Consider the following 12780-nt stretch of genomic DNA (forward strand, 5'->3'; position numbering starts at 1 on the left):
ATGATACATTTTAGGGTTCTGAAAACGCCGCTCCCATAACAATAGCTAACACTAGCACTGCTCTGTCCTGCCATGGATTCTCCTGAGCAGCTTTCTCCAGCAGATTCAGATGTGAAATTCTGGCCAGTAGCTACACTGCCTACATCTGTCTCTCACCATCTCTTTCTTGTAACAAAATGATCCATCTTCATAGTCCTCTTGCCTTGCTTGCTACAAGCTAGAAAATGTAAGAAGCTCTCCTCTGTGATTTGGCGGCAAAAGTACAAATGTACAGGGTGCTTGACGTCAAGCGTATATGCAAGACGCATGACCTGCTCACTGCTGTCACCTACGGTCCGAAGACTGCATGCAGTCTCATTTCCATCTCATTTAAAAGCCAGTAGCAGTCGCCATTATCAAATTAAATGGCAATAGCAGCTGTTGGGCACTTCTCCTGCGATAGCGAGCACTGTTGCGTGAATGCCATGACCGATTGCTCCATGACCCTCCCAGCAACCACTCGCTCCCCCTTTACCGTCCCACTCTTTATCCAAATACTCACAGACAGGCACACACAGGAGAAAGGGAAAGGGTACAAATGATAGGATTAAAATGGAAGAAAGAGAGATGAGTGCCCTTGTTGATATTGAAATTGTTGTAGCTGGCTATCATCCCAGGAAGCAGAGTGCTGAAACCACCAATTGAATTGCTAACAGGTTCTTCTGGCTGGAACATTCAGGCTGGACTCTCCGGCTCTGCGATCCCTTCCAGGGAGTCACTTTAACTTGTGCTAACATGGGCCTTCACACAGAAGATGGACTTCAGGTCTGTTCAATTCTTATTTGTTTCCCGCAACATCAGACTGACCAACAGCTTGCCCCAGATAAACAGAGTATCAGAGAAGCAGCTTCCACAAGGCCTTAGAGTGATCTGGTAACCTTACAGGGAGCGGAATCCAGAAAGTTCCCTCCAGCTCTATCTTCAGGCTTTAAATACTCACCGGCTGGGTAGAAAGAAAAACACTGGCTACTCCATTTACCTGGAGTGAGCCCCAGCTGAGGTATTAGAGAGAGAGTTCTGCCCTTTCTGTGTGAGACATTCCTTACATAAGAGAATACAGTTAATATGAGGGATTCAGAAAATGCAGGCAAGTGCTTAGTGATGTTGAGAAGGTTGATGGCAGTTTTATGGCTTTTAAGATAATGGTTTGTGCTGTGGTGGTCAACTCTGCATTAGGCATTTCTGGTGTGCCCCAGGCGCCAATTTGGCACGCCAGTCTCTGCCGCATTTGCTACTGAGTAAGATAGTGGGCTGAGAAGGTACACAATTTACTGGCCTCTGTTTTCCCTGGTTCTTCCTCTCAGCCAGTTGATCTTTTCATTTCTGCTCACCACTTCCAAACGGTCAGCCTCCAGAGGTCATGGCCGTCAGCTACCATCTCCCAGTTCTCGGTGTCAAAATCCATTGTCATATCTTGCTAGCAGGATCTTTGGAGCAGAAATACAGATGCCCAGGAGGTCGTGACCCAGTGACCAATTCACAGTAAAGGCAGATTTTGGGTATGTAGCCAACATCCATCCAATGAATGTGAAAAGCTAGTGCAGATAGTGCTGAAGGGATATCTAATAGATATGTTTGAAATCTTGAAATGGTAAATACTGTAGTGAAAGATAATTTCCATTGGCCAGTGAATTAGTGACAAAGGCACATAAACAAAGGATAAAAACCTAGAAGCATGAAGGGGAGGTTAAAATAATCTTTTCCTGCTATGTTATTAGAATATGGAATGTCATAGCACAAATCATTATTAGAGCTGAGTCAACCGTGATATTGGAACATATGGAGAAGAAAAATATGAAAGTCTATAAAGAAAGGGCAGTGAAATGGGATTAAATAACTTCAATACAAGCTTCAGTGCAACCACAATAGGCTGAATAGTTTTCATCTCTGCTGACACGTCTGTATATTTTACCATGATTAAGAGGTAGAAAGATCTGCGCTGACCCTTTTCTTCATTTTCATTAATAGAATAAAAGCTCTGATAAACCTTGTAAGGTCAAATTCCATAGGCAACGAGTTTTTTTTTACGTGGCTAGGAATTGATTTAAAGAGGCTGTATTCTACTGTGAGCTGTTAGAAAAATTGATGTGAAGCAGTTGGAATGTTGAGCTTAATCTGGCTCCTTGAAATGGGGTTAAAGAGAGCCTATGAACTGTCAACACATCAGTCTACACAATGGATAGAGTGCTAATGGCAAAACAATTCATGCTGTTACTGCATATGCCACTAGTTCCAAATGTACGGTCAGCTGAGTTTCTGGTGCACCATCATATTCTTGTTCTGCAGTTTGGGCTTTGAGGATTCAGAACATCACCTTTCTGAAGTGTTACAGGCCTATTAATGAGCTTTAGAAATATTAAATCATCTAGGTTTCCCTTTAGTCTTTGTCAACAAAAGTTGGTGCCTCCAATGGGTATGATCCGAACAGTAATCATCAGTAAATCTCTATTAACTGTGCCACAGCAGTTCAGCATAGACTTCCACATCACTGACAGCTGCAGACGTTGCTCCTGCCATTCTGCAGTCAGCAGAAGTGACATTTCTTCTGTCTGTTTTTTGGATTCATTTTTCTGATCACTCCTCCACCGACATGATGCAATTGGAGGTTCCGTTCTCCAACTTAATTTCAGCTGGATGTTGTACAAATCTGTAACTGTACAAATTCTTCGCACTTGGTTGGTCCACTTTTTTTCAGCATCCTTTCATCCCTTCATCTCTCCATGTACCTCACTGACGCAAGTGGGTGTTCCTGATTCCACATTTCCAGATCCTCTGATTTGATGGAGAAATCCCACAGTACCTAACGCTTGATTTCTGTTGGATGGTGGCTGCGCCAGGTGTGACGTCAGAATCCTCAGAAACGTTGCATTGGCTACTCTAAGAAAGAGGTTGATCACTTGCCAGAGGTATTCCCTGACAGCTCCCTAGTTAATGTTGCATAGTGTTCCTGGAAGAACTTGGAGCTATGAAAACTGAGGGGTATTGAATTGCCATAGACAATGCAGCTGTGGTACTGGAGAGTGTCTGCAATTCTTTGAGATGATATTGGTATAGATCCTTATTGACATCCTTGGTGGCATATAGCTGTTGGATATAGGGTTCTTAGGAAGTACCTGATGCTCGATCAATGACTCCAGAAGCGAGATTGGATGACAATTGAAGGCTTTATTGGACTAGATGTTTCCCCCAGCAGCGCAGGTACAGAATGCAGCTGCTAGGGAGACACAGACTCTTATACTCCGCCTTACTGGCCGGAACCAGCAGGCAGGCTTCACCAATTAACTTGCTGTCTCAGATACCTCCCACACCAATGGTCTTACAGCATCAACCTGGGTACCGTAATACCCCTAATACCGACTATCACATTCACCCCCTGTTAAAAAAAGAGTCCGGTGGGGGTGGTGGTCTCGCATTATACAGTGGTAGAGGTTGAGGTTATGGTGGTACCCGGTATACATTAGTACAGTGTTTTGCCTCGTTACATGTCACAACTATTTACAGTCTTTATTTACATTCAAAATGAAGCAATTAGTCGATCAGGGGCCCTGGTCATCCTCTGTGATCGTCGCAGTTTTGGCGGTGATGCAGGCGCCGGCTTGGGCATCCATGGCTCCGGGAGCGTGGCTTTGGCTTCTTCGGCAGCTTTATCACCCCTAGATGGGACCAGTGGGAGGACCGATCCACCTGGGAAGGGTTAGAGCCTCTCGACCAATGGGTCCGACTTGTGCACCCGCACGTGTTTGCGGAGCAGGATGGGTCCAGGACCTGCCAGCCAGGATGGGAGCGAGGTCCTGGAGGAGGACGTCCTAGGGAAGAGAAGGAGACATTTGTGAGGTGTTTTGTTGGTCGTGATACACAGCAGTGATCGGATGGAGTAGAGAGTATCCGGAAGGACCTCCTGCCAGCGGGAGACTGGGAGATTCCTGGCCAGTAGGATGGTCTTCCAGACCGTTCCGTTCTCCCTTTCTACCTGTCCGTTTCCCACGGTGTTGTAACTGGTCGTCCTGCTCGAGACAATGCCCTTGCTGAGCAGGAATTGACGCAGTGCGTTGCTCATAAAGGAGGACCCCCTATCGCTGTGTATGTAGGCGGGGAAACCGAACAGTGTAAAGATGCTGTGGAGGGCTTTGATGACGGTGGCTGCGGTCATGTTGGGGCAGGGGATGGCGAATGGGAACAGGGAGTACTCGGCAATCACGTTCAGGAAGTACGTGTTGCAGTCGGTGGAGGGAGGAGCCCTTTGAAGTCCATACTGAGGCATTCAAAGGGACGGGAAGCCTTTACCAGGCGCGCTTTCTCTGGCCTGCAGAAGTGTGGCTTGCACTCCGCGCAGACTTGGCAGTTCCAGGTGGCGGTCCTGACCTCCTCGATGGAGTAGGGCAGGTTGCGGGTCTTGATGAAATGGAAAATCGAGTGACCCCCGGGTGGCAGAGATCCTCGTGGAGGGTGCGGAGTCGGTCCACTTGTGCGTTGGCACATGTGCTGCGGGATAGGGCATCAGGAGGCTCGTTTAGCTTCCCGGGATGATACAAGATCTCATAGTTGTAGGTGGAGAGCTCGATCCTCCACCGTAAGATCTTGTCGTTCTTTATCTTGCCCCGCTGTGCATTATCGAACATGAAAGCAACCAACCATTGGTCAGTGAGGAGAGTGAATCTCCTGCCAGCCAGGTAATGCCTCCAGTGCCGCGCAGCATCGACTATGGCCTGGGCCTCCTTTTCAATGGAGGAATGGCGGATTTCTGAAGTGTGGAGGGTGCGTGAGAAGAAGGCCACGGGTCTACCCGCTTGGTTAAGGGTGGCAGCCAGAGCTACGTCGGACACGGCGCTCTCGACCTGGAAGGGAAGGGATTCATCAATTGCGTGCATCGTGGCCTTTGCGATGTCCGCTTTGGTGCGGCTGAAGACCTGGCGGGCCTCTGCTGACAGGGGAAAAACCGTGGATTGAATTAGTGGGCGGGCCTTATCCGCATAGTTGGGGACCCACTGGGCATAATATGAAAAAAATCCCAGGCAGCGTTTCAGGGCCTTGGAGCAGTGTGGGAGGGGAATCTCCATGAGGGGGCGCATGCGTTTGGGATCTGGGCCTATAACTCCATCATGCACTACGTAGCCGAGGATGGCTAGACAGTCGGTGCTGAACACGCATTTGTCCTTGTTGTAGGTTAGATTAAGGATTTTTGCGGTATGGAGGAATTTTCGGAGGTTGGTGTCGTGGTCCTGCTGGTCGTGGCCGCAGATGGTGACGTTATCGAGGTACGGAAACGTGGCCCGCAAACCGTACCAGTTAACCATTCGGTCCATCTCCGTTGGAAGACCGAGACTCCATTTGTGTCACCGAAAGGAACCCTTAGGAAGTGGTAGAGCCGCCCATCTGCTTCGACATGGCTGGGGGTGTGCAAGATGGTGGCGCCCATCCATTGCACGTGGTCCCTGGGGAACAAGATGGCGGCATCCGGACCCGCACGTGGCTCGGGAAAAGGAAGATGGTGGTGCCCGTTGGCCGCACGTGGCTCGTGGAGAGAGTTGTGATGGCGGTCCCAGTTCACCCCTGGGGACCGCGGCGACCGCCCGGGCCTGGCATACTGCCATGAAATGGCCCCTTTTGCCGCACCCTTTGCAGGTGGAGGAGTGGGCCGGGCAACGCTGCCGGGAGTGCTTGGCTTGCCCACAAAAATAACAGCGGGGCCCCCTGTGGTTGCCTGGTAGCCGCGTGGCGCAAGCTTGTGGGGGGATGGGGGATGCATCGGGGTCGGCTGTGGGGGGGTTCCATGCTGCCCAAGGGGCTGCCACGCGGTCGGGGACGTATGTGCGGGCATTTCGATGCCACATCCAGGGAGCTAGCAAGGGCCCCGTGCCTCCTTGAGGCCTAGTGTCTCTTTCTCCAGCAACCACTGGCGGATTTGGGAGGACAGCATACCTGCAATTAATGCATCCCGGATTAAAAGTTCTGGGTGGTCGCTGGCTGAAACTTGCGGGCAGTCACAATTCCTACCTAATACCAGGAGCGCCTGGTAGAACTCATCCAGCGATTCCCCGGGGATTTGTCGCCTTGTCGCGAGCAGATGTCGGGCGTAGACCTGGTTTACTGGGCAAATATAGTGTCCTTTCAACAGGGCCATCCCAGCCTCGAAATTGTCCCCATCCTCGATGAGGGTGTAGATCTCTGGGCTCACCCTTGAGTGGAGAACTTGCATCTTCTGGTCCTCTGTGGGTGTAGCTGGGGTCGTCCTGAGGTGCCCGTTGAAGCACGCCAGCCAGTGTTTGAAGGTTGCTGCTGAGTTTGCCGCGTGGGGGCTGAGTTGCAGACACTCTGGCTTGATTTGGAGCTCCATTCTTTAAAAGCTAGTCCAATAAATTGATGCTCGATCAATGACTCCAGAAGCGAGATTGGACGACAATTGAAGGCTTTATTGGACTAGATGTTTCCCCCAGCAGCGCAGGTACAGAATGTAGCTGCTAGGGAGACACAGGTTCTTATACTCCGCCTTACTAGACAGAACCAGCAGGCAGGCTTCACCAAAGAACTTGCTGTCTCAGGTACCTCCCACACCAATGGTCTTACAGCATCGACCTGGGTACCGTAATACCCCTAATACCGACTACCACAGTACCTCCTTGAGTGCATGTCAGGAAGGTTAGCATCTGGTTGTTTTCTGTGTTCTGCCATGCAGCCTGACTCTGTCTAAGTCCATGAGGAATGACCTTCCTTGCCAGAAATTGGTCAGAGTGTGAGTTTTGGCATTGGAGAGGGTTGTATGGGTTTGTAAGTTGTTTCCTGGTAAAATTAAGTTCAGGTGTCAGTAATTAAAAAAAGAAGGAAGGGATTTAAAAACAAGTTCCTCAGAAATTTGTGCCTTCTTCAGTTCACCAACGCCTCACTTAACACTTGTCTGCAAAGCTAGGGGGAGCTATGAGGCTGGATTTTTTTGTGTGTAAGGTTACACTGATTCAGAAGTGGCATGGACTGAAGAAACTTACACGTATTACACAAATGAACCTTGAAGGACTTTAATGAATGTACAATTTGTGTTTTTAAAATATGGGTGAAATATGGTGCAATAACGGCACCATAATTCCTGAAAATGAAAATTCTTCTATCTTATTGGGACAATCCTGGTGTGACAACAGTATATGCGCTGAAGACAATGATAAAATTAACAGTCATGGGATTTATAGTGGAAAAAGGTGACAAACTATGACAAACAATATGGCAATCTGAGTATGGTTTCATAGGAAATGTGCACTGTTATAAGGATTTTATTATCATAGATATCATTTTTTAAATTGTATTTTATGATTTGATCCTCCTTATTCCAGTTCAGGTGTATTTCTTTAAATAATCCATTATCTTAGTTATTAAAATATGATTACAATAATTTGTTTGTCAACAATTCTCATTTTGAGGTCAGATTTTGTGCGTGTGGTTGATGGTTGCCCTCTCCTCCATAATCCCATCTGAAATTAGACCTGATCATGGTGGAGAATAAGAGAAATATCAGAAGCTGTCTCACTTACCTCTGTTTCCCACCGGCCACCATGCTGAATGTGATGGCAGGCCCCAGAAATCGAAGGGACAGGGACATGTAATGGCCACCTTTCCATTCAGGTGGATCCAGCATTCACCATCCTTTGTGGGATTGCTCACTTCCAATGCCTGGTGGCCTTCAGACTGCTTCTACCATTTTGAACAGCCAGACCACCTCTTTTGGCACTGCAGTGGCAGCCATAGTTACAGTGGGTAGAATTCTCCCAATTTGTGCCGTGGTGGGGGTGGGAACGTGGAGAATTCCTCCCAACAGCAGCCAGCGGGAAAAGATGCCATATCCTCAGGTGCTGACCTCGTTAATTATGTGCCCAGGTGTTTCACACTGTATTCAGTGGTAGAGCAGGCCTGGATGATGTGTAGTCCACCGTCGTATCTGGGCGCCATATTGAAAAGGTGTCCAACATCACTGATCCACTACTGAAGAAACTGAAGGGGGGGGGGGTCGGACCTTCACCTGCTTCCTGCTTCTCATTAACAGGATGCAAATGAGGTTCATGCCATCCTCTGGCAGTTTAAAAAAAATATTTTTATTCAAAGCATTTTCAGCTATTTACAAGCAACGCACATCACCAATAACCGTCCCTCCCATACTAAACTCCAAATACAAAAAAGAACTCCAATATCCCAAACCACATCACCTGATTCTTTTCTAACTATAATACTCAAAAAGAACGCCCCCCCCTCCCGATCTAACCCCAACCCCCTATAACAACCCCCACCCACTGGTGCTTATTATCTTCAAATAAGTCAATGAACAACCTCCACCTCGAGAAGAACTTCTCCTTGAAACCCCTGATAGTGACCTATTTCTTCTCCAGGTGCAGAAATTCCTCTAGATCACTCACCCATCCCACCGCTTTCGGCAGCTCCGGGTCCCGCAACCCTAACAATATCCAACTCCGGGCTATCAGGGAAGCAAAGGTTGACACGTCAGCTCTCTTCCCACCTGCACTCCAGGATCTTCCGACACCCCGAATATTGCCACCCAAGGGCTTGGCACCATCTTCACCCCTTGAATCTTTGACATGTTTCCCACACAAGCCTCCCAGAACTCCTCGAACTTCGGGCATGCCCAGTGCATGTGGACATGATTTTCCAGACCACCTGAGCACCATCCCACCCCCGAGAAGAACCGACACATTTTGACACCGTCATATGTGCTCTATGCACTACCCTAAACTGAATGAGACTTAGTGGCACACATGAGGAGAACGAGTTTACCCTTTGCAGGACCTCACTCCAGAGCCCAGCTTCTAATGCCCCTCCCAGCTCCTCTTCCCTTTTCTGTTTTATTTCCTCTACTGAGAACCCCCCCCCCCCCCCCGTCTTCATCGGTTCCCCGTATATGTCCAAGATCCTATCCTCCCCATCTCATAGAATCATAGAATTTACAGTGCAGAAGGAGGCCATTTGGCCCATCGAGTCTGCACCGGCCCTTGGAAAGAGCACCCCACATAAACCCACGCCTCCACCTTATCCCCATAACCCAATAACCCCACCTAACCTTTTTGGACACTAAGGGCAATTTTAACATGGCCAAACCACATAACCTGCACATCTTTAGACTGTGGGAGGAAACCAGAGCACCCGAGGGAACCCATGCAGACACGGGGAGAGCGTGCAGACTCCGCACAGACATTGACTCAAGCCGGGAATCGAACCTGGGACCCTGGAGCTGTGAAGTGACAGTGCTAACCACTGTGCTACCATGCTGCCTTGGCCAGAATCTTATCTTGTCACGCCGGGGGTGTTAGATTGAGTAACATAACCAGCTCCATTCTGACAAAGTGCCTGACTTGCAGGTACCGTAACCCAGTTCCTCACGGTAGTTGAAAGTCCTCCAGCTGTCCTGGCTCTGTAAACATCCCTCCCCCCCCCCCCCAACCCCCACCCCCAAGCGTTTACTGGGAACACCTCGCTCTTTCCCACATTGAGCTTGTACCCCGAGGATGACCCAAACTCCGCCAATATCCCCATAATCCTGTCAATGCTTTCCACCGGGTTTGTAGCTTACAACAGCAGGTAACCTGTACAGGGAGACTCAAGGCTGGAATCTCCGTTTTTGGGACTATGTCCCCATGCCGCCGTAAAAACTGTGACCTTTCACGCCAGAAAATCTTGCATGCAAGGGCCACACAATCCTAGCCCTGCAGGGGACAAGCAGCGAACCAGCGTGAAACTAGCAGCTCTACTGCAGGTACAGGCCCTCACACTTCCCAGTCAGCTCTACTGCAGGTACGGGCCCTCACACTTCTCAGTCAGCTCTACTGCAGGTACGGGCCCTCACACTTCCCGGTCAGCTCTACTGCAGGTACGGGCCCTCACACTTCCCGGTCAGCTCTACTGCAGGTACGGGCCCTCACACTTCCCGGTCAGCTCCACTGCAGGTACGGGCCCCCACACTTCCCGGTCAGCTCTACTGCAGGTACGGGCCCTCACACTTCCCAGTCAGCTCTACTGCAGGTAAGGGCCCTCACACTTCCCGGTCAGCTCTACTGCAGGTACGGGCCCCCACACTTCCCAGTCAGCTCTACTGCAGGTACGGGCCCTCACACTTCCCAGTCAGCTCTACTGCAGGTACGGGCCCTCACACTTCCCAGTCAGCTCTACTGCAGGTACGGGCCCTCACACTTCCCGGTCAGCTCTACTGCAGGTACGGGCCCCCACACTTCCCGGTCAGCTCTACTGCAGGTACGGGCCCCCACACTTCCCGGTCAGCTCTACTGCAGGTAAGGGCCCTCACACTTCCCAGTCAGCTCTACTGCAGGTACGGGCCCCCACACTTCCCGGTCAGCTCTACTGCAGGTACGGGCCCCCACACTTCCCAGTCAGCTCTACTGCAGGTACGGGCCCTCACACTTCCCGTCAGCTCTACTGCAGGTACGGGCCCTCACACTTCCCGGTCAGCTCTACTGCAGGTATGGGCCCTCACACTTCCCGGTCAGCTCTACTGCAGGTACGGGCCCTCACACTTCTCAGTCAGCTCTACTGCAGGTACGGGCCCCCACACTTCCCGGTCAGCTCTACTGCAGGTACGGGCCCTCACACTTCCCGGTCAGCTCTACTGCAGGTACGGGCCCTCACACTTCTCAGTCAGCTCAACTGCAGGTAAGGGCCCTCACACTTCCCGGTCAGCTCTACTGCAGGTACGGGCCCTCACACTTCCCGGTCAGCTCTACTGCAGGTACGGGCCCCCACACTTCCCGGTCAGCTCTACTGCAGGTACGGGCCCTCACACTTCTCAGTCAGCTCTACTGCAGGTACGGGCCCCCACACTTCCCGGTCAGCTCTACTGCAGGTACGGGCCCTCACACTTCTCAGTCAGCTCTACTGCAGGTAAGGGCCCTCACACTTCCCGGTCAGCTCTACTGCAGGTACAGGCCCTCACACTTCCCGGTCAGCTCTACTGCAGGTACAGGCCCTCACACTTCCCGGTCAGCTCTACTGCAGGTAAGGGCCCCCACACTTCCCGGGCAGCTCTACTGCAGGTAAGGGCCCTCACACTTCCCAGTCAGCTCTACTGCAGGTATGGGCCCCCACACTTCCCGGTCAGCTCTACTGCAGGTACGGGCCCCCACACTTCCCGGTCAGCTCTACTGCAGGTACGGGCCCTCACACTTCCCAGTCAGCTCTACTGCAGGTACGGGCCCTCACACTTCCCGTCAGCTCTACTGCAGGTACGGGCCCTCACACTTCCCGGTCAGCTCTACTGCAGGTACAGGCCCTCACACTTCCCGGTCAGCTCTACTGCATGTAAGGGCCCCCACACTTCCCGGGCAGCTCTACTGCAGGTAAGGGCCCTCACACTTCCCAGTCAGCTCTACTGCAGGTATGGGCCCCCACACTTCCCGGTCAGCTCTACTGCAGGTACGGGCCCCCACACTTCCCGGTCAGCTCTACTGCAGGTACGGGCCCTCACACTTCCCAGTCAGCTCTACTGCAGGTACGGGCCCTCACACTTCCCGTCAGCTCTACTGCAGGTACGGGCCCTCACACTTCCCGGTCAGCTCTACTGCAGGTACGGGCCCCCACACTTCCCGGTCAGCTCTACTGTAGGTACGGGCCCTCACACTTCCCGGTCAGCTCTACTGCAGGTACGGGCCCCCACACTTCCCGGTCAGCTCTACTGCAGGTACGGGCCCTCACACTTCTTAGTCAGCTCTACTGCAGGTACGGGCCCTCACACTTCTCAGTCAGCTCTACTGCAGGTACGGGCCCCCACACTTCCCGGTCAGCTCAACTGCAGGTACGGGCCCCCACACTTCCCGGTCAGCTCAACTGCAGGTACGGGCCCTCACACTTCCCAGTCAGCTCTACTGCAGGTACAGGCCCTCACACTTCCCGGTCAGCTCTACTGCAGGTACGGGCCCCCACACTTCCCGGTCAGCTCTACTGCAGGTACGGGCCCTCACACTTCTTAGTCAGCTCTACTGCAGGTACGGGCCCTCACACTTCTCAGTCAGCTCTACTGCAGGTACGGGCCCCCACACTTCCCGGTCAGCTCAACTGCAGGTACGGGCCCCCACACTTCCCGGTCAGCTCAACTGCAGGTACGGGCCCTCACACTTCCCAGTCAGCTCTACTGCAGGTACAGGCCCTCACACTTCCCGGTCAGCTCTACTGCAGGTAAGGGCCCCCACACTTCCCAGTCAGCTCTACTGCAGGTACGGGCCCTCACACTTCTCAGTCAGCTCTACTGCAGGTACGGGCCCCCACACTTCCCGGTCAGCTCTACTGCAGGTACGGGCCCTCACACTTCCCGGTCAGCTCAACTGCAGGTATGGGCCCTCACACTTCCCGGTCAGCTCTACTGCAGGTACGGGCCCTCACACTTCCCGGTCAGAGGCGGTCTTAGACCTCGGAGTTGGACCTTCCAAATAGTGCCCCCGATCGGCCATGCCTCCGACCCGGACCACCCGCCAAAAATTAGTGTTGAAGTTGCATTGAGTAGCAATGTGTTTCTCGGCACTGCAAGCGCTGGGAAACACGCGGCTAAATATGTTTGCCGGGGTCTTTGTTCCATTTTGGCATAATCGCACCCATAATGTCTCGACGCACACACGTACAGTTTCCCCTCCTCCCTGAGTACAGCATCTCAAGTCCACTTCACAGTGAAGCTCCCCAATATCCAATTTTCTCACAAGTCCACCAGTCCATGGTCTCTTCGGAGGTTACTCGCCTCCTCTGGCATAT

The sequence above is a fragment of the Scyliorhinus canicula genome, chromosome 2 (assembly GCF_902713615.1).
Source record: "Scyliorhinus canicula chromosome 2, sScyCan1.1, whole genome shotgun sequence".
NCBI classification, from domain to species: Eukaryota; Metazoa; Chordata; class Chondrichthyes; order Carcharhiniformes; family Scyliorhinidae; genus Scyliorhinus; species Scyliorhinus canicula.